Below are 22,779 nucleotides of genomic sequence, written 5' to 3'. Positions count from 1 at the left end.
GAGCAGTGTATAAAGATGCTCAAGATCTTCTGGAAGTCAGCTCATTCTCCATCTTGGACCTAGTTGGTTCTAACCAGTTTATGTCATGTCCACAATGGCTGTCTTTCTTTTAAAGGTTGTGGCCTGCCCCCTTCCTGTCTGAACAGGGGATGTGGCATTGGTTATGATGAATAATGTCAGTGCATAAATTCCTGAGTGTTACCTCTGTAACATGGGCTGGCCCAAGTGCTTTGAAGATGTTCATTGAGGTTATTCCCTCCAACTCTGAGGAGGCTGCGATTCCCTTTTTAAGATGAGAACACAGAGGTTTGTTCAGAGTCAAAACAAAACATGACTAGTAAGTAGTGAAGCTTAGATTTAAAATGCAGGCAGCCTGAATTCAAAGCACAGCTTATAGGAGGCTAAGTTAACTTTAGCAGTGTATCACTTAAATTTAGAAGTGAAGTTACTGTTATGGCTCTAAAAGGAGATGAGGATTCATTTCCATATGGTGGTCCCATGGCTGACAAGACTGAGCTGGGCGGCTTTCTTTCTCCAGTTTCTCATCAGCTGGGTGGGGCCAATTGGTGTAGATTCTAGGCCATGTTTCCCCCCTTCAAGATGATTCTTGAGGTTCCTTTACAACGAATTTGCTATTATAGGAAACCCACCCACTCAAAGGGTGTAACTTTTGAAGCAGTAGCACTCTTGCATTTGAGTGGGGGTGGTGGTGGTACAGAATTCATGCTGAGTCAAGCTGGCTTTGGGGGCCTGTGGAGACTGGGAGTGGGCAATGAGGATTTTAATAGGCTTTTTGATGTGCAGGTTGAGCTGGATAGTTGAAGGGGATTTTGAGAACATCAGGAGGGAAAGGTTCTCCATCACAACACCAAACACCATGCTCCTGTTGTCAGAGCAGCCCCCTAGGGAGTTAGGATGGCAGAGGTGGCATGTTGTCTCCCTTGAGACGGGGAAGGTTGGGCCCTGGAATTCAGAGCAGGCCCAGGACTCAGGAAGGTATCAGGCAGAGTTAGAGTGCTGGGTGTCAGAAGTGTGACATCACGTATCAAACCATGCTCCTTCTTCCTTGAAGTAACTCCCCTCAATACCACCATGTGGCCTCATCTCTTTGGAGAAGAAGGAAAAGGACAGTGCCTACATTTGGGGATAAAGTGTAGACACGGGTAGGACTGAGGAAAGAGGTGACAAGCCTGCAGGAGCCCTGAGAAGCCTGGGCGGGTGCTGACCTGCGGAGGCCTGGGACGAGCCTCAGAACCAGAAACAAGCGGAAGGAAGAGCAGGGATTCTGTGGGGAGAAAGAAGACAGCCTGGCCAAGAAGACTGAAGTGCTGTTTTTCCAGAATGGAAATGGAAAACAACATTTTCTTTGAATATGCATATTACATCCGCAGTATTTTACATGGTTCTAGCAATAATTCAGGGTCCTACAATTTTCTAAAATGTTAGGTTTATCTGCAGACCACGTATAACTTTACTTCTTGTTTTTGATAGCCACTGCAACTTGTAGGAGAGGGACTTTTGCTACTTCCCGTGTCATCGTGGTTCTCAGGACCCACAAGAACCCAAATGCAACAGAACAAAAAAAATTTTTTTTCACTGCTATAAGAAAAACAGTCTTATGAATGTGGCAAGCTTGATGAAGGGAGTACAAAGAAACACTAAGGTTCTTCATTTCAGATATGAGATTAAAAAAGAGAAAAAAAATCTATGGCCCCTGTGTCAGCCTTGAGACCTGGGGGAGGGGGGCGCAGGTGTCCTGAGAAAGGTCAGTTCAAGGACACACTTCTCCCCTGCACCTGGCTTTCGCACCCGTTAACTCTCTCCATCTGGCAGGTCACTCAGCCAAAAGAGACAGTCTTGTGGTTCTCAGCCCCGAGGCGAGCTCTGGTCTCCCCGAGTCCTTGTGAGAGTGCCTGGCCCTTTGTTCGTGCTCTTTCCCATGGATCCCGGTTTGTCTGTGTCTGTAGCCGGAGCTCTGGCTGCCCACAGAGGGCAGGGGTGGCAGGTGGGTGGGTGTGGGCAAGATCACCGTCTGTGGCCTCACTGTGCCGAAGTGTAATCACAACTCAGCCATAGAGCGTAATGTGGCCATAAAGACCTCAGAACCACAGTGTAGGAGAGTTATGCCTGAAATGAAGTCCAATCTGTGATAAAGCAGCCAGCATTAACGCCACAAATATGTGACAGCGGGCAGAGAAATGACTGATTGGGGATGTTTATAAATATAGGAAGTGAGCTGCTTGTGGCATCCAGTGGAGGGGGTTAGCAAAATGAAGACAGATGGCGGCTGATTAGCTCTTGGGCTCCTTTACGGCTGCCAATCCACCGGAGCCCCAGCTTCACTTCATCCCACAGCCCTTCTGGCGGGGCCTCCAGGCACCTCACACATCAGCTCCCCCTCCCGGCTTGGCCTTGAACTACAGCTCGATGAAAAAGGACCTCTAAACAGAGAGCAGGGAGAGATGCAGATCAGCACAGACATTCCAAAGATGGCACTGGTGCCTTAGCACTACAGGCAAAATCCCAGGATTTACCCAATTGTTTCGTCGTAGTTTTCATAAAAATACAGAGTACTATATTTGAAAAATCTAGCCCTATGACATCTAGCCCAACCCTTGAAGCAATGCTGAGATACCCACTACGAAGCTTGAAGTGTCTCCTGGGTTATCAAAGCCACGTCCACACACGGACATGAGACCTCTTCAGATATATGCAGGGCTGTCTTGTGAAAGGAGGGTGACAAATCCTTGTTCAATGTTCTGCTAAGGACCAGAGGATAGCACTTCCAGGGAAAGAACTTTAATTCTGAAGCTCAATGTCAGTAAAATGTCAAAGAAGGCAAAATCTTCTAGGAAATGGCATCATTTCCATGTGCCTGGAAAACCCACCCTCGCCAGCATGGGCCACTGCAAACCTTTATGTGTGTGCAGTGGTCAGCACGGCACTCAGGGGATTGTCTCACTGGCTTGTAGTAACACAGCACCTGGGAATGTTTTGTTTTATATAATATAACAAGGAGGAGGTACCACACTGGGCTTTCCCTGTGGCTCAGCAGTAAAGAATTCATCTCCTGCAATGCAGGAGATGCAGGAAATATGAGTTCAATCCTTGTGTCAGGAAGATCCCCTGGAGGAGGGCATGGCAATCCACTCCAGTATTCTTACCTGGAAAATCCCATAGACCAAGGAGCCTGACAGACTATAGTCCGTGGGTAGCAAAGAACTGGACAAGGCTGAAGACAGTGAGCATGCACGCACCACACTCTTGTAACTGGTAGGAAACTAACAGTCAATGAGGTCAGTACATTTTTTCTTCCATCTTCCTTTTCCTCCCTGCTAACACCAGATTCTTCTTCAATCCTCTGTCCTTTTCCTCATTTCAACTATTTGCCTCTGGTTGCCACTGTTACTGAGCATAGGGTCCAGATTGGGAAGTGTCCATGATAGTTTCCACCTGATTTTGTCTCCACCATCAAACACAAGAGATTTAAAGTACATTAGCCCAATACCTCGGGCCCTGGGCCCGCTAGCTTGGCTTGGATGTTGCATTTCTTTTGATGGCTTAAATTGCATTTTAGTTCCCAAATCCAGTTTGCTCCAAGTTACACAGTTCTGATTACTGGCTTCCTGTCTTGCCTCCTGTGACTATCTTGCTGAGCTCTAGGCCTTGGGATCTTCAGCGCAGGGTGTTCTGTTATGACTCTAACAAATTTTCCTCGGAAGACATCGTGTGACTCACCTGTCCTCACTCAATCAAGCTGTGTACCTAGTGAGTAGGAGTCAAACAGTGAATGCTTCATGTGCATCACTAAACTGGACTTCACGAGAACCCTGCATTTTACCCTGACTTTATAGATGTGGACGCTGAGACACAGAGGATTGAAGTAGCCTGCCTGAAGGTGCACGGCTGGTGGGCAGTGAAGCCAGTATTTAATCCTGCATAGCCTGAGTACCAGGCTTCCCTGGTGGCTCAGATGGCAAAGAATCTGCCTGTAATGTGGGAGATCCAGGTTCCATCCCTGGCTTAGGAAGATACCCTGGAAAAGGAAATGGCAACCCACTCCAGTATTCTTGCCTGGAAAATTCTATGGATAGAGCAGCCTGGCAGGCTACAGTATAGAGCCTGGGCCCTTAAAAACCCAACACTACGGCTTCGTGAATGAACATATTTAGAAAATGAGTAAAAAAATTATTTTCTGTACCTGGACCTCAGCCTGGAATGGTTGCCAGCTCTTGTCCACCACCCTCTCCTGCAGCCACAGTCTGTAGATTACCCCTCCTGTCCCTGTTGTACTGGCCTTTCTCCCAAGGGCATCATCCAGTGCTTAGATCAAGGACCCTCTTAAAGAGCCCCTCCCCTGGGGAAGTCACTTCAGTGAGCCAGACCATGCCTGAATCTGACATAAGATTTTACAAAAATCTATATTTGAATAATTACTTTTACAACCTAATTATAAGATACTGCATTTTGCCCCCCTGTGTTAAATTTCATCATCTTAGATTTGACCCATTCCTCCAGCCCTGACAAGATCTTTCTGGATGCGATCACCTGATAAATTTGCTTTGGCTCCCAATCATGTCATCCACAAATTTGATAAGTGTCATCTCAATGTCTTCATCCAAGTTGCTGATGGAAACGTTTAATGACACAGGACACAGTCTGTGTCCCCTGCAGCCCACGCTTGACATTGATCAATTACTTGTTCAGGAACCTGTTGGCTATAGGTGTTCATCCACTCACTAATACACCTAATTTGAATAGTATTCAGCCTAAATTTCTTCATCAGCCAACAAAGCTATTACAAAAGCCGTGTAAAATGCATTCCTGAAATACCGATTCACCAAGCCTACTGTGACTCCCTGTAATACACTGTCAAAGTTGGAAATGAGGTTTGCCTGACGTGACCTAGTATTAATAAATCCAAGACAGTAGGAAATCACTATTAATTCATACTGTGCATTGTTTAAGAGCCTAAAGAAATTTCTATGCCTCCAGCACATTGGGTCCTGAACTATTGTGGAGTCCTAGACTTCCTTAGAGGAGGTCAGAGGTTAACCCAAAGCCTGCGAGGGAAATGGAGAAGGCACCACCCATCCTGGCTTTAAGAACATCTCCAGTATTTTGTATATTTTAATAATGTTTATTATAGATCCTTCTTGAAAACGTGAGATGTAAAATATATTGGGAAAACAACTGCCTTAAAAGAAGAAAGCAATCCATCTGTCTAGAGGTGTACTTGATTGTGCTTTATTGACTGGTGCTTGGGACACTAACTTTGTTAATAAAATCGAGACACTATTATCAGCATTTGCTCTTTGCCTCACCGAAGTGCTGTAAGAGTTGATAGATAGCCTTAGGACAGAGCCACGAAGCAAGTCCATTATTGAAATGCACACATCGAAAAGCCCAAAAGAATCCTTGTCATTTTTTCCAAGCGACCTGCTCAGAGGATGTTTTCCCCATCCCCAAACATTTATTGAATGCCTCCTGGCTACAAAGTATTTTTGAACACATGATTTCTTCAACCTTTGCAACGATTCTAGTGAGGGAGACAGGTGTATTCCTGTTTACCAATGAGGAAGGTGATGCTAAAATGAGGTTAGATCAGTTGTTTCTAATCACACAGCCAGTGATCAGAGTCAAAATTCTAACTCTGGTTTGCTCCATCCCAAAGTCCTTGAAATTTGCCTTCATATCTCACAGTCTCCTGTCACAATCAGGAAATCTAGAGCTAATGTTTGTGAGTGAGCGCCGTGAACTGGGCACTATGCTGAGTGTTTACAAAGATTATCTCATTTACCCTCAAATAGTCATACTGCTGGTGATAATACGGTGGCCAATTTTGTGGGTGAAGATGAAGAACTTTCCCAGGATAACAGAAAAAGACAATGATGGAACTGAGTCAAGGCCATGTCCCCCGATTCCAGATGCTCTGCTGTCAGCAGCCTTGCTATTATTGTTTACATCAGGGCTCATCTTGTTGTCAAGCTTGACATTGGCAGGTGCCCACTGGCCATTTTTTGAGGGGGTTGGAAGCCTTATGCATCTCCATGAGCTCTCCTAGGTGAATGTACCATCAGAGATTATGTTTTTCTGCTGAGTGAGGCATTGACTTATGTTTAAATGGAAGCACTTTCCGTCAGTCATTAAAGGTTTAGTGAGAAGCAGAGCCTGTCTGACATGTCCAGTTGAGAGCAGAACATGGAAAGCAAGGGGCTAGCCAAACAGGTGAGCTTTAATAGGCTAAGGGGTGAAGAACCAGGCAAAAGTTCAAAAGTTCCACGTTGGGTGGAGGTGTGTCTGGGCCACAGTCCTAGAAGGAAGGGCGGTGTCTACTGGGAGAGATGGATGAGGGACAAAGGTAGGCTGTATTGTTAGCACATTTAGATACAGACAGATCCTGCCTCTTTTGAAAGAAGACCCCTCAAATAGCCACATCCAGCTGCTTCCTCTCCTCTTGTTCCAGCTGTGCTGGAGAGGAGTGGAAAGGGTTCAGGCCTGGGGGATGTGTAGCTGATGTGAGCAGAACCCTGCTTGGAAGCAGGAGAACTTGGGGGGGGTGTCACTGATATTTATGGTATGGGGGCTGTTCCCTCCCTCCTCTAATTGTCAGGAACAGAGTAGAAGGAAGGGAATACAAATCAAAATGATTCCCTCCTTCCAGCCCATCTTCCAGACACTGAGCTGGAGGCTGCCTTTCTGGTGACATGTGTGTTTCTACAGCTTACTGAGCAGGAAGGAAGATAACAAACAGTCCTGGGTCTCATCAGACAAGGAATGAAATGACATTTTAACCCTGCTGATGTCAGATGCTTTGTACTCTTCCTACTTTCAGAGTATATTTGCTACAAACTAATTCGGCCGGAATCCACAGAGCACCCAGGGAGCAAAAGCACAGAGGAATCAGAGACAGGATGTTAATAAGAGGAAATGGGATCCAAGGGGTCTGCGCAAGGGACCCTGCACTGGACACTGTCAGAATCGGGGGAGGTTGAACCATCTTTGCTGTGACTGCTACCCCCACCACTGCCCAGGGATCATTTTTGAACCCCCTTAAATGGTTTTCTTAAAGATATTCAGCTAAAATATGGGAATAGATGGGATAAAAGCAGGAGAGACAGGTTAGGAGTGACAGAGAGTTAGGTTCCAAATCAACTATCTGAATTCCGAAAGGTTTTGTGATCTGACAATGCAACAAGGTTATTTCATTAAGTACATGATTCAGTTAGAAAGTATTATTTTAATTTCCTTATACATCCTATTGGGAAGAGCAGTGTTGAGTCTCTCTGTGTGTTCTAGACTGTGAAGTAAATGCTATGATCTACAGTTCTCATGTTAAAGAAACAACTCAACTAGAAGAGAAAATAAAATGTGACTATCTCCAAAGATACATACTGTAAGATCACTTTAGGAGCAAGTTTGACCGTGATAGTGGACTTCCTGTCACTGAAGCTGTTTAGACTGTTCCTGTATATAATTTTGTTAGTCTCACCATAATTTAACAATGTGTTTCTGATTGCAGGCCTTCTCAGAGCCTTGATAAGCCAAAGTGAAAGTTGCTCAGTTGTGTCTGACTCTTTGCAATCCCGTGGACTATACGGTTCATGGAATTCTCCAGGCCAGAATACTGGAGTGGGTAGCTGTTCCCTTCTGCAGGGGATCGTCCCAAGCCAGGGATAGAACCCAGGTCTCCCGCATTGCAGGTGGATTCTTTACCATCTGAGCCACCAGGAAAGCCCATTGATAAGCCAGACTGCACTGTGAATCTTTCAGGGGAAGACAGGTGTCCAACAGTTTCACAAGCTGGTGAACTACAGAGACTTCTCCGTGTTTTGTTTAAACAGCCATCTAAAGGGATTGATTTTTTTTCCTTCGGAAATTTGGGAAACCCTGCTGAATAGGGTGTTCTTACACTAACTGGAGGTTAGAATAGGTGCCATCTATAGTCTCCTCCAAGTCTGAGAGAATCCAGATGACTGGCCAGGCAGGGACCTCTTTGAAGGAGGGCAAAGCCCAGAAGAGGCCTGCTGCTGTTCAAACAGGCCCGTTCCAGGTCCACCAACAAGGTGAGTCTAGGAAAGGCGAGACCCCCTCTCTGCTGTGAGACCAGGGCTGAGTGATGGGGATTTTCTCCGAGTGCAGACCTGGGGGGAGAAGGACCCTCTTGGAGGGATTGCATTGCTTCTTTGGCCAAGTCCACGTCGCCCCTCTTCCTTCAATGCTGCTGGCCTCGTCCACCTTGACTGGTCTCCACCAGCATCACAGGAAGGGGTGCTAGCCTCACTGAGTGTAAATGTGCACCTGTGTGCACACACACATTTACGACACACCCGCACACTCATGCACACACTGAACACACATAGGCTCTGGTTTGCATCTCGTGGCTCTGCCAGTGCGATCCAGTGGGAACTGAAGTTCCCCCTCAGCCTGAGTAACCTCGGACAAAGCACATCACCGCTAGTAAAGTCTCAGTTTATGCAAAATAGAGAGAATATCAATCTCCTCTTTTGCCCTAGGGTGTTAAAGAAACTACGGAGTCTTGAACGTAAGGGGCGTTGAAAGTGTGGTGTGACTTGGGGTCCTATTTCACTAGAGTTGGGGTACAGTGATCCTGGTTTCTTAATGGCAGCCACCACTGAGCATTTCATGTGCAGCTTCAAAGAACAAATTTGGGGGACTTCTCTGGCAGACCAGTGTTTAAGACTCTGGGAAATAAGATCCCACATGCCACACCATCCAAAAATAAAATAAAGATATATTCTTAAAAAAAGAAAAGAAGAAATGTTGCTTTTCAAGGTCTATTTGGTTTTTAAGAGGCTGACCTAGGTCTGTCTCTCCAAGCACTTTAGAGAACCTCTGTAAAATCCAGGAACACACACTAGACTTCTAGCTCCCTCACCCTCAAGTCTGAATCCCTCCCCAGCACCCATGCAGGCACCATGAGAGGGAAGAAGGGACACTGGATTGAAGAAGAAAGAAACATGCCTTCATCATCTAAGTTAGGCCAGAGCTGCTGTGCTTTCCCACAAACAGATCATGGCTGGGGGCTCAGAGAAGAAACCCCTGGGTACCTGCATGTTCCCAGGTGGAAGTGTGTTCTGTCACATCAGAATACACCCCCATCCTCATCACCAAGCCCCCAGAAAGGACTGAGGAGCTGTCTCAGATTCTGACTCGTTAAGACAAAGGTCCCCAACCCTTCTTTGAAGTATCGGATTGGCCAAGAAGCTTGTTTGTGTTTTATACATAGAATCTCAAATGAACTTCCTGGCCAACCCAATCCTTCCACTGGATATTACCCAGTTTCAGGAGACGATTGTGGGCAGGAAAATGCTGGTGGTAAAGAGGGTGTTTCTGCTGGCTAAAATAATCCCCTTTCATTTTCCTTCCAGCTTCTTTCTGGCGATCTTGGAAGAGGAAGCTATTTTGGAAGAAGGGGCCTTGGCCAAGTTAGACCTGCCTGGGAGAGGCACGCCTCTCCCAGCTAAGCCTTTGGGAAGGAGCAGAATTTCTGTCTCATTTCAACACTTGGGGGAATCTGAAATTACCGTCAGTTGAATTGAGCCGTAGCCTACCGGTTGGGAGTCCTTGCCTTCGTTTTCTTGCCATTTGAAAACACAGCCAGGCTAATTTACACAGCCTTTCTACAGCCAGGCACTTAAGGAAGCATACTTCATCTGCTCCTCTCTGCAGTTTTGAAAGTCGGGTGTTTTGCAAATGAGCGAACTGAAGTGAGGGGATACAGTGATCAATGAGCAGGGATGGGACCTCAACCCTGACTCTCCTGGTTCCAGATTCACTCCCTCAGTTCAGTTTAGTCGCTCAGTCGTATCCGACTCTTTGCAACCCCATGGACTACAGCACGCCAGGCTTCCCTGTCCATCACCAACTCCCGGAGGTTACTCAAACTCATGTCCATCTAGCCGGTGATGCCATCCAACCATCTCATCCTCTGTCACTCCCTGGGTCAAGTCACTCCCTGGGTCAAGTTTAATTTCCAGAAATGATGAAAAAGCACCTGTGCTCTAGCTAGTAGGTAGGAATCAGCAGGAGTTTGGCACCCCTTTCCCAGCCGGTCACCAGGCTAGTTGCTGCCATTTGTCCTGTCAAGGATCCCTTGGACCCCAGAAGGGAGAGGGATGGAAAGGCAAAGTGGTGTCCCCGTGCCGCTCCGACTGGTGTCTTTGCAGGGTCCGGCCCCCTCTCCAACCCTCCTGATGGTCGGGAGTCTCTGGGGAGATGATAAGCGGATAGATACAGGGGACGGCGGGGCGGCACGCTCTCTGCCAGGTGGCTGATGGGCAGCCAAGAACCTGCTTCCCATTCTTCCTGCATCCCGGCATGTCCTCCTTCATCAGCACAAGAGTTAGATATCTTGAAACACTGAAGTTTTCATCTCCTCTTGATTGGGCTCTACGGCAGTTTAAAAAGCTTCTGCCTGAAAGCGAGAATCATGTCACACCTTAATAGCCTCATTTCTAGGGCGTCGGGGGCTTTTTAAACTCCCCGAGGCTTGGTGGGGATGTCTGAGCGGCGGGCTTTGTTTGTCTCCTGTGCATTTCTATTCAGGGAGCCTTCTCTGAGAAGTCTTTCATTGAACGCACAGTCATCCAAAGGGAAAGAGAAACATGCTCTACATGAACATTAGTGGCAGCTGAAATTTGTCACACCGGAGATCAAAAAGCACAGCCAGGTAAAGGAAGACAAAGAGGACGAGGCGGAGTGGAAGAAGAGAGGGCACCCGGATGGATGGAAGGGTTGGGGGTGGGCGTGGTGATGTCTCAGGTTGGGGTCTTACCCCGCTGGAGGAGAGCGGAAGGGGAGAGCTTTCTCTGAGGGCAAATGTATTCAATGGCGGGCTTCCCAAGTGGCTCAGGGGTAAAGAATCTGCCTGCCAGTGCATGAGACAGAGGGGATGTGCCTTTGATCCCTGAGTTGGGAAGATCCCCTGGAGAAGGAAATAGCAACCCACTCCAGTGTTCTTGCCTGGAAAATTCCTTAGACAGAGGAGCCTGGTGGGCTACAGTCCATGGGCTCACCCAGAGTCAGACATGACTGAGTGAGCATGCAAGCATGTATTCACTGGCTCTGAATGTCAGAAGGATTTTTGGTGCTAGGAAGGGACCTTTGAGATGCATCCTGGGCGGGGACCCTCTGACCTGGGCACCTCCTGCGGATATCGTGGGGCCACAGTCTGCTCCCTGGGGGCAGTGCTCCAAACATCAGGGTGTCTCACTCACCGTTTGCCTGCAAGACAAAGCCCCTGTGTGTGGCTGGACACATGCATCTTACGTGTACTGATGTGTGTTTGTGAAGCCACCTGGTATCAGTGAAATTTATTTCAAATGAGCCCATCCAGAGTCTCAGGTGGCTTTATAAGATTGTCCGTCCAACCTGCAGTGCTCTGCGGGACAGAAAAGCTGGCACGCAGGATGGCAGGTCACACAGGAAAGCCAACTTCACCCTCATCACAGGCTCTCTTCCTCCCAAAGCCCGTCTCACCGAAAAGGAGTGTCTGGGCACGAAGGCATGTTTGTGACCTAGTTCTGAAAGGCTGGGTCCTATGTTGCTTTAATTAAATAGTACAAGACTCAGACGGTGCCTCCTTCGCTGGGGGATTGGCTACAAGGTGGGGGCATCGGGGCCTCCCTTTGTCTTTCCATACTGTGCTTTTTAACAAGGAACATGAACTCAGAGGAACAGAACATTATTGCCTCCCTGGAATACGGCACGGCTTCACCTGTCCAGCCTTTCTAACCACAGCACCAAGAAGGTGTGGCTCCCAAAACAACTCAGTTCTTTCAGTGATAATCACGCAGCTTCCCTCCCACAACTGTGTCTTCATCAGAGTGATGGGATGGGCACGTGCCTGGCCTTTGGAGTAGGACTCGCTTCTGTTTCCTGTTACACAACCTTGGGCAAGATGCTCAAACTTCCTGAAAAACATCAAGTTTTCTCCTGGGCAAATTCAAACAGGCAAAATACCTACTCTGCAAAACTTTTTTGGATTCATATTAATATATGTAAATCATCCAGTACAACCTCGGAGCCACTGCAATGTCGTCACTCCATCAGGAGGCTCTTCCAGCTCTAGCAAGCAGCTCCTGCTGCACGGCGGACCCCACCTCCCCTTGAGCATTTAGCAAAAACACGGTCCATTAGGTTCATTCAGCACTTACTGGTTAATGCTGAGTGCCTACTGTGTGTCAGGTGGCATTTGAAGCACTTATCTTCTTATCACAGCCAACGAAGCACTACTATTATCCTCATTTGCACATCAGTAGTTTGGGGCACAGAGCAGCTGGGTAACCTGCCCCAGGCCACACAGCAGACCTGAGATTTGGCACAGGCGGGTTGGAAAGCATTTCTCTCTCCCCCCACACTGCGCTGCCACAGGCCTTAGTCACTTCTTCCGTGGCCTCTTCTCTGTTACCCTGTACATGCCAGGAGGGCAGGGACCATACTGCACTTGTTCATTGCTGAGTCTGCCAGTGCCTTTATACAGTAAGCAATGGTGTATATTGAGTGAATGGTTATTGTTTTTAAATTATTACTTTAGCCTGCCTTATTCCCTGTGGGTAAAGGACTCCACAAATTCATGACCCACTAAGTTGCCCCATTAAATGTATTCTCCATGCATTTTTTTCAAAATGCACATAGGGCTTATGGGTTTGGGGGATTTTTCAGAGTTTGTGTAGAACTGCAGCCCAAGCTACCTTTCAGAAATTAATAGGCTTCCATCTTGTGCCTGCTCAGGGACCACTTTCCACTGGAAGGTGCAAGAGTCCACATTTTGTATCTTTTTATACTGATTTCTAACACAATACCACAGTGATAAGAGAATCAGTTCAGTTCAGTTCAGTTCAGTCACTCAGTCGTGTCCGACTCTCCGTGACCCCATGAATCACAGCACGCCAGGCCTCCCTGTCCATCACCAACTCCCGGAGTTCACTCAAACTCATGACCACAGAGTCGGTGATGCCATCCAGCCATCTCATTCTCTGTCGCCCCTTCTCCTCCCGCCCTCAACCTTTCCCAGCATCAGAGTCTTTTCCAGTGAGTCAACTTGTCGCATGAGGTGGCCAAAGTATTGCAGTTTCAGCTTTAGCATCAGTCCTTCCAATGAACACCCAGGATTGATCTCCTTTAGAATGGACTGGTTGGATCTCCTTACAGTATAAGGGTCTCTCAGGAGTCTTCTCCAACACCACAGTTCAAAAGCATCAATTCTTCGGCGATCAGCTTTCTTCACAGTCCAACTCTCACATCCATTTTTTGCACCTTATTTTATGTCCCTGGACATGTTCCATAGCTCCTAGTTTATAGTCTGTGGGAACATGTGTGAAAATTGTAAAAATCTTAATTCTATTGCATTGGTTCATGGTGATTTTCACGTCTACTGTGTCCTTCTACTTCTCTGTACGTTCATTCTATCAATTTTTGAGAGTTTGATATTGAAACTCCAACTAAAAATCTTTATTTACTTAAAAATAATTGTAATATATAGCAGAACTATATGTAACTTTGTTATGTATTTTCCAAGTCTCCTACAAATGTGTTATCATACTTAAATAATTTACAAAAGAAAAAAGAAAGAAAAAAAATGTCCTTGATGCAATAATGAAAAAAAAAAGAATCAGCATTTTAAATAAGCTTTGGGCGGTTCTTTGCACCCTGCAGTTAGAGGAGCCCTGAGTGAGAAGCTTTGAGAGCAAAGATCAGAGGGAAGGGAGGAGTGAGCACACAAATTCAGTGGCCTCTGCAAAGTACAGCAAGCATTAACAGAAAAAAAGGCCAAGGTAGGAAACTGAGGGCTGGTACCGCCAGCTGCCCTGCACGGGGACCACAGCTCCCTCAGAGGCTCAGCTGCTCCTGGATCCCACACAGAAGTGATGTCATATGATATTTGTCTTTCTCTGTCTGACTTGTGCACTCGGTATGACAATCTCTATGCCTATCCATATTGCTGCAAATGGCATTATTCCGTTCTTATTTATGGCTAAGTAATACTCTATTGTGTATCATCTTTAAAAGCTGATCCAAATGAACCTATTTACAAAGTGTAATCAGAGTCACTGATGTAGAAAACAAACTTACAGTTTCCAAGGGGGAAAGGAGGAGGGATAAATTTTGAAATTGGGATTAGCATATACATACTACTATATGTAAGAGAGATAACTATCTAGGGCCCACTGTATAGCAAAGGGAACTCTGTCAGTACTCTCTAATGACCCATATGGGAAAATAATCTGAAAGAGAGAGGATACATGTGTATATAGAACTGATTTACATCACTGTACACCTGAAACCAACACAGCATTATAAAGAAACTATACTCTTATAAAAATTAATTTTTAAAAAAGAGAAGCTCAGCTGCTTCGAAGGAGAATGATTTCCAAGTCTGGGAAGGGTGCCTGGGATGAGAAGGCCCAGATCTCTTAAACTGGAAAAATGAACGAGAGAAAAACCTGAATCTATAAGTAAAAATAGAAAATTCAGTGAAAGACAAGACGGTGGAAGAAGAGAGGCTCTGCTATAGAGGAATGAGGCCCAGATCCTTGGAAAGCCCTAGAAAGCACGGCACTCAGGGAAGGAGCCAGACTCAGAGGACTCGTGTTGTGGAGTCCTCGTATGAGCACTGACCAGCATCACCATCACTCTGCGGGGCAGCCATCCAACCAGTGATGCCCGACCTCAGACCCTGAGCTGCAAGAACAGCTCTGTCACCACAAACGTTTGTAATATTTTGTCCCTGGAACTCGAGTGATGCTCTGTCACCCCATCAGCCAGCCATGGCTGGTGCCATCCTCACTGTGATGGACAAGCAGGATGGACCCTGGGAGCATCTTTGTCAAGTGATCTGGGGCAGAAACGTCAGCATTGACATAACTGAGCTGATGCATGATCACATTTCCACTTAGAATTATTCTCATTTCCAAAAAAGCAAAGAACCCATTTTTAATGTGTGGGGTGAATTTGATAATTCATGAAAGGACTTACAGAACAGGCCTGAATGGCAGTACTTCCAATGAGAGCTTCTGAGGCTTCTGGAGCCAGAGCTCTGTCCAGTATCTCTTAAGATCAGATTCCAGGCTTTTCCTTATTCCCCTCCTCGGCATGTCCTTCCCCTGGCCCCCAGAGCCCCTCTGGTCATGAGGAACCAGTCCCCTTCTTACCAAGAGGGACAGGAACAGAGCAAGAAATCTTCCTTTCAAACCGGCCCCTCACCCTGGCTTGGCTCTGTCCTTACCGTCCCTCTGCCTTGCTCTGCCTGGTCTGAAGGCAAAATTTCAGCTGCATCATTTTTCCAAATTTAAAATGTATGGCTTCCCCAAGGAGTCGCTCTCGCTCCTAAAGCCTCTGCTCTTCAAGGTAGTACCTGGTGGGACTTTTAATCACAGGCAATTGATATTCTACTGAGCATCTTCATAAAATAATCTGCAAACAAGAGGCTGCAGGCTCTAAGCCTCCATTTCTCCCTCCGTCTCTCCCTCTCTCTCTCTCTCTTTTTAAAAAAAATACAGCTCACAGCTTAATAAAAATACAACCCGAGTGAGAGCAGGACCCCTTCACACTTTGCCCAACAATATTATCCTTTTAAGAGTTTTATTAATCGGTTTAAAGTTGTGCTGTATTTGGCTGAGAGGTGCAAGGTGCCTTCCCCCGCTGACAAAATTGTCCTTGCATTTCAGGAGCTGGCACGGTTGGTTCAATTAACAGAATGGCCAGGAAAAGAGGGTCAGCCTGGGAGAGCTCAAGACTCACACTGTGTGTGTGATGAGATGAGCCGCTGTGTGGCTCTCTGGCTGCACCCCCTTGCAACACGCACGCAGACACACACTCACACACGCACACCACAGGCATACCAAGACTCCCTTCCAGAAAAAAACAGCATCAAGGTAGAAGAAAGGAGCTCCCGATTTTGTTTTTATCTCCTTGGCTGTTAAGGAATTTGTAATTCATTCTGCCAGGAAGACTTACTAGCTTGCAAGAACAGACAAATGCCTCTGTCAATGTAGCAGCATCCTTCCAGCTCAATCAGCGTGGCTCGGGAGGAGTCCCCTAAATGTTTAATTTCTTACCGCACCGTGAGTGCTGTGATAGGTCTTATCAGGATTGTATTGACTGCACAAAATGAGTCACGGTGTGGGGTGGTTTTCTTAAAGGGAGAGACGTGAAAGGCACGCACCAGGAACCCATTTAACAGGTTTCTAATAACATCATCTTCTATCGACATCATATTTCCCTTCCCAACCACTTCAGTCTGGGCTTGTACACAGAGGCCACCTATCTTCCTCGAAGATGCAGTGTTTTCTAGCTTGGGGCTGCCAGGACTGAAGGTAGAACAAAGGTAGGACTTGCTGCGTATGGAGACGAATTGGCATAGGCATCAAGGTCTCTCTTGAGAACTGACTGATGAAGCAGACACTACAACATGCCTGTGGTCTTGCTGGAACAGAGGGAGTGTGGAGATTTCAGCAAGATGTACTGGACCGCGCTTATCAGAAGCAACATGCAGAGCACCCGCAGGGACTCGAGGCCCAATAGAGACTGCTCAGATATGTTTCTAGCACACATGCAAAATACATCAAATGGATGATTAATTTTTGCTCTAAAAACATGGAACAGAGAGGCACTTATTTGCTCACACATTCATTCATTAAATATTTATTTGGTGCCAAGGAAGGGCCAAGCACTGTTCTCAAGATGTTTCTAGACAAGAAGGGGAAGGAGTCATGAAAATACAGGTGCTCACCCAGCATGGAGAATGTTAACCATCGAGTGACCCCTGGTCAGTGAATTCACTGGAAGAGGGACCCCCAGGTATGGGGACACACAGCAAGAGGGACTCCCAGGTCTGTGTGTGAGTTGATATTTGTATATTTGTATGTGAGTTGAGACTGTGTGTGTAAGTTGATGAGTGTATGTGTATGTGTGAGTTTATGAGACTCTGGGTGTGTGTGAGAGAGTTGATGAGGTTGTGTGTGTGAATGTGTATGTGTGAGCTGGTGATTATATGTGTGTGTGTCAGTCAAGACTGTGTGTGTATGTAGATGAGAGTGTGTGTGTGTGTGTGTGTGTTGAGAATGTTCTGGAACAGCGGACAGTGGGAGTGAAGACTCGGGCTGAGGGAGGAGGCTCGTAGGCCAGGGCTGCGGCATCCGGACTGGCTGCACCCAGGTGAAGGAGAGCAGGTGGAAAGCTATTTTTTGATCCTCAGTTTCTTTCTCAGTAAAATGGAGTCATCACTAGCCTTCGGATTCTGACAGCTCATGCAGCAACAGGGGGCATTCAGGTCTGGGAGGAAAAGCTTTGCACAGAACACCCACTGGGTGTCCCACTGAGGCTCTCCTGATCTGACTTTGGGTGACGCAGGCTCTCTGGCAGGGTGAGGACAGGGGCCAGGAATGTCCCTGCCCCGCAGCAAAGCGGCACACGAGCCCTGAAAGGTTGTTTTGAGAAACAAGGAAGAAGCCCTGGAAACCTGCTGGAGGGGTGGATGAGAACTGGGGTGGGGAGCCAGGCAGCCCATCAAAAGACAAACAGGAAAGTGAGAAAACAGACGCCAGTGCTTCATATTATTTTTATCCCAGTGGAAAACACGGGGCCACTGTCTCAGGATAGGGGGTCGTTTGACACTGTGAATCAGTTTGATGCTTTTAATAGTGACAGTGCCCAGTTGTTTGAAATTGATCCACGGGTACTGAATAAAGTCTGATTCCTTAAAAATACTTGGCATTTGGCTTCGATGCTGAGCCAGAGCTGGATGGTCAGCTGCTTAAAGGGCAGTGGGTAGAGACCAGGACCCCGGTGAGGACCCCACAGCCCAGGAAATCAAAAGCACATTCAGCAGAAGGGTCATCCTAGCCCACCCAGGCTAGTGCCCCGACCCAGAGAGAGAGAGTCGAAAACAGGGACAGGAGAAGGGCACAGACAGAGGGTGCCCGGGGAAGAGGGCAAAATACAAAGATTTTCTTGCAACCTTCCCCCGAGAGGGGCTGCTGGAAATTCCATTTAGACAGCATTGTCCTTGACAAATGGAGAATTTTTTCCCCACTACCTGATAAATGACTTGGAGTTAAAATTAATATATATATATATTTTCTGTCTTCGGGAAAGAAATAATCATTAGCCTGAGCAGCAAAATTGGAGTTAAGGCTTCTGTGATATAATAATAATAATTTGCACTCGCAAGGCTTCTTTCAAGCAAAGGTCTCGGAAGCTTTGCCAAACATTAATTAATTAAGCCCCGCAGACTCCCCCCAGGAGGCAGGTAGCTATTATCTTAGCTCTCCAGATGTGGAAACTGAGGCCCAGGGAGGTGAAAGCGATTTGCCCAAGGTCACTGTGGGAATGAGGAGTGGGACGGAGATTGAAATTGCAAAACCGGCCTCCATGCCTAGAGGTGGGGACTCCTCTGCTGCCTCCCGCTTTGGGGTGCTGGAGGGGTCAGATCTGCACAGGAGGAGGAATGAGCAGGCTGGTGCCTCGTGTCTGTGCAGGACATTGAGAATTTCACCCCAAGAAGCACACTTAAAATGACAGGAAAGATTCCTCAAGCTATGCATTTCCTTTGCAAGATTTAGGCTGCTCATGCTAAGGCAGTACCTGCTGAAATTAATTTGGAAATGAACAGGGAGTGGTCAGGGAAGACATGATGGCAAAATGTTTTTAGAAAGTTCCGTGCCACACTTTTCATGGGATTATTTATACGCAACCCTGATGCAGAGCCTGAACACAAGAAACACAAAGAAAGGGATGTCAAGGTGAATTGCAGATGGAAGTAGGACCTTCAGATAGGTCCCCCATGTCTGCTGAGTCCCCTGGCTTCATTCTGCCTGAGATGCCTTCAGCTCTGCCTGGCCTCATGTGGAATCGGTTGGGAAGGTTATTTGCAGTCAGAGCCCCGGAGCCCAGTGCCTCTCTGCCTCCACGCCTGGTTTAGCAGCTGACAAACACCATCAGCGAATACCCCACCCTTTCTCCCACCCTCCTGTCTTGGGTGCTGTTGACATATTTTGATATTTTCTCATGAGATTAAACTTCACATAATGACTTTGATTCTTCTCTTCTTTCTTTCTTCTCTCCTGAACTGCAGCTTCTGAGAGTTCATCTGTTGCAAGATGGATCACCCAGACTCACGGTTGCATCTTTCTTTATACTTTACCTCCCCCCACCGTGGTTGAGAAATAGACTCCCCCTCCATCCATCATAAGTCAGTGTGACAGGGCTCTTGGTCCCCAGGCCGGGCTCACTGTATCATCTTTCTCTGTGTCCTGCTTCAGTGCATGGCCGACTTTCTTGGGAACAGTCAAGACCTTTATAAAAGACTTTAAATTGTGGTAGAGCTAGACCAAAAAAAATATATATATATATATACATATATATATATATATATATATACATATACACTAATAATAATATGAAGGGAAATGATGAACTTTAAAAATAATATAAGAGAAAGTTATTTCTAAATTTCTTTTCCCCATGGACGCTTCTCTGTTTAAATGGGATATTGCAAAATTCTAATAAATCCAGTCTTTTCCCTGACATGTTATCAATCTTCAAACACCCCTAGAGGGGAAAGGGTAAATCCTATTCACCTGATTTTACAGGCTGGGAAAATGAGACCAGAGGAGGAGACGAGGAAAGGTGCTAATGGAAGGCCAGGGGGACACAGAGAGGGAACATGAGGGGTGGTGAGTAACGCCCCAGTGTGATAGGAGCGGTGAACGGAAGTAGGATGCTGACAAATTGCCCTATATCACTCCCCCTCCTACCTGTCCCCCGGCGGGAACTGAAGGAACAAAAATAGATTCAGATTTCAACAGACAAAAAATCCATTTGCAATGCTGAAACCAAAGGTCGCTGGACTGGGAGTCTCCAGACCAGGACAAGCTCGGATGCAAATTGCTGACGTGAGTTAAGGTAAAAGTACAGCCCTTGGGTGAGTTATGGGACACAGGGTCTATTTCTAAAATGATTGGTCTAAATGGAAGACTTCCAAATTCTTTCCAAATACTAAGATTCTTCGATGTTATTATCAGGGGGGTTTAGGACATTAAAAGTTACCAAGGAGAATTCAAGAATGTTGCTACAATGGGAGATGTTTAAAATTAAAATAAGTATCCATGGTGGGAAGAGTTTGATGAGGGATGCTCTGTAATCCAGGACCAGCTCAGAATGAGCCCACTGGCCGGCCAGCAGCCACCTCTGCAATCTGGACAGTAGGAAGTCTTACGAGGACAGGGTCAGGAGAACAATCTAGATCTGCCTCACACCCCCAGACATTCAACCAGGGGTGTTCTATCCTTTCAAATAGATGCTGTGGAAATACATGTTGATGCTAAGGAGCCTCCTGATTGGCAGTCAGTTTCATGGAAATGGCTGGCTGTGGCGAGTGACCTAGGGCAGGGATCCTCAACCCCCAGGATCTAATGCCTGAAGATCTGAGGTGGAGCTGATGCAATAATAATAGAAATAAAGTGCACAATAAATGCAGTGCACTTGAATCATCCTGAAACCATCCCCCACCCCTGCCCCCGTCTGTGGATAATTGTCTTCCACAAAACTGGTCCCTGATGTCAAAAAGTTCAGGGACCATTGATATAAGGGCTGCTATGAAGTGCCTGGTCCCAGCTCCTGTGCTTGGGTTGGTCTTCCACCACCAGTTCTGGAAGATTCCATCCACTATCCTCTCCCTCTTTTTTCCTTCATGACTACAGCATGGGCAGGCTGAACCTTTGCTTCCAAATGTTATTGGAAGATTTAATTAAGCACCATTTGAAATTTTTGAATGGAAATTGCCACATTACTCATGATTATTATCCATTTTATTTAAACATAGGGCCAACTGCTAAGCTGTTAGGCGCAAGCATGGAAATTACAAAAATATTCAAATATCCATTATCTGAGACTCTGTTTGCCGAGCATCCTATCTAATCAGGGAAAGCCTGCTGGAACAGATGGGCCTTACTCCATGCCCTAGAAGCCAGGAAACCTGGACACGATAGGATCGAGTAAATCTAAGTGCCAAATGTTTCCACTACTACGGAGAACTCATTTTCCACCTGGCCAAAGACAGACTGTGCTGTGCTTTTCCATGATCGCCTGTTTTCTACCTGCAGCAAGTCCTCTGATTCCAACCCAGGAAGGTAGTCATAGGCATTCCTGACAGACAAAAGATAGGGGTAAGATGGTCTGAAGCAGGAGTCCCAAGCTCTCTCCAGGGGGACAGGAAAGACAGCAGACTTTAAGGAAAGGGCTGTTCAAAGCTTCCTAATGCAGGTGCTTCGACATAGAGAAAATGCCTTCATTTCAACTTTGTATTTATGAGTAGTTTACAGAAAGCTTTCCAGCCAAAGGAAACAAAATTGGTAAACACACTAAGTAATAGATTCAACAAATACTGCTAAGGATAAAGAACTCATTTACATTTAATGAGACAGCGATTGTTTATTAAATAAGAAATGGTGGTGTTTATGAAGATGGCCTTAAAGCTTTTTCAGGAAGAATACATTAAGCATTAAATATAGCTGTTCGTATTCAAAAGATGCAAGTTGAGGAAAGGGGGGAGGGAGGGACCAGCAGAATAATGAAGGAAGAAAGAGGCTGATAGCTTCTTCTGGTATACAGGGCATCCACCAACAAAAATTCAATAGAAAATAAATTCCACAAAAGGTTCCCTTCCTTGGATGTTATACCATAGGCTGACTTCTAAGTATTGTTTTTTAAAGAAAAAACAGTATATGATTACTAGAGAATGTATGGCATGTTGGAACGTATATTCTGGTCCTGACCCTGTATAATGGATTTTTGAATCAAAATTTCTACAAATACATTTGCATAAGGGGATATATGTTAGTTGCAACTATCTCTACAATTTCTAAGTGAGGAAAACCAGGGTTTTTCATCTAGAAAAGTGGAAAACTCCCCAACCTCCTATGAAAGATAAGACAAAGCAAAACTGTGACAGCATAGCAAAGTCATTTCTGTCTAAGATTTGCAAAGATCAGCTGAATCACAGGATTTATCTGTGACTTTTACCTACAGGGTATTCTAAACACATGTGGTCCAGCAACTGTGTTCATTCATTTTGGGAGCCAAGCCATTTTTTACCTTGTTGTTTTCTGTTCTAAATAATACCATACACATCATAAGAACACCTGAGTTAGAGTCCTGGTGGGCCACTAGCAAGCTGTGGCAGAAAATTCTAGGTTTTACCAATATTGTATCTTCCTGTTTTAATGGGTGGTCTACATTTTCCATCCCCTGATGCAGTTAGGTCTCCATGGGACATTGTTCTGTCTGATAGAATGAGGGCAGAGGTGATGAGTACCATTTTCAGGTCATGCTTTTGGAAAGAATGAAAGTATGGTTCCCTTGTTTCCTTATTCCTCTCTGCTGGTTGGGTCACAGGTGTGATGGCAAGTGCTGAAGCAGCCACTTTGAAACTGGAGTTAAAGGCTTTGGCTGTCAAGATCACCCTACCAGTCCTAGACCATCTACCAACATGAGAGAGAAATATATTTCTACCTTGTTTGCTGCTGCTGCTGCTGAGTCACTTCGGTCGTGTCCGACTCTGTGTGACCCCATAGACGGAAGCCCACCAGGCTCCCCCGTCCCTGGGATTCTCCAGGCAAGAACACTGGAGTGGGTTGCCATTTCCTTCTCCATTAGGCCATTGTATTTGGAGTTGCCCTTGTTAAAGCATTTTTTTCTTGACTAACACAAAACTCAATTATAATGGCCTTTGAAATTATTTTACACTTTCTACCT

This window comes from Moschus berezovskii, chromosome 25 (genome assembly GCF_049115385.1).
Source record: "Moschus berezovskii isolate FMDL1 chromosome 25, NW_MosBer_1.0, whole genome shotgun sequence".
Lineage (NCBI taxonomy): Eukaryota > Metazoa > Chordata > Mammalia > Artiodactyla > Moschidae > Moschus > Moschus berezovskii.
The sequence above is the reverse complement of the archived record's forward strand: the minus strand, read 5'-3'. Positions refer to the sequence as shown.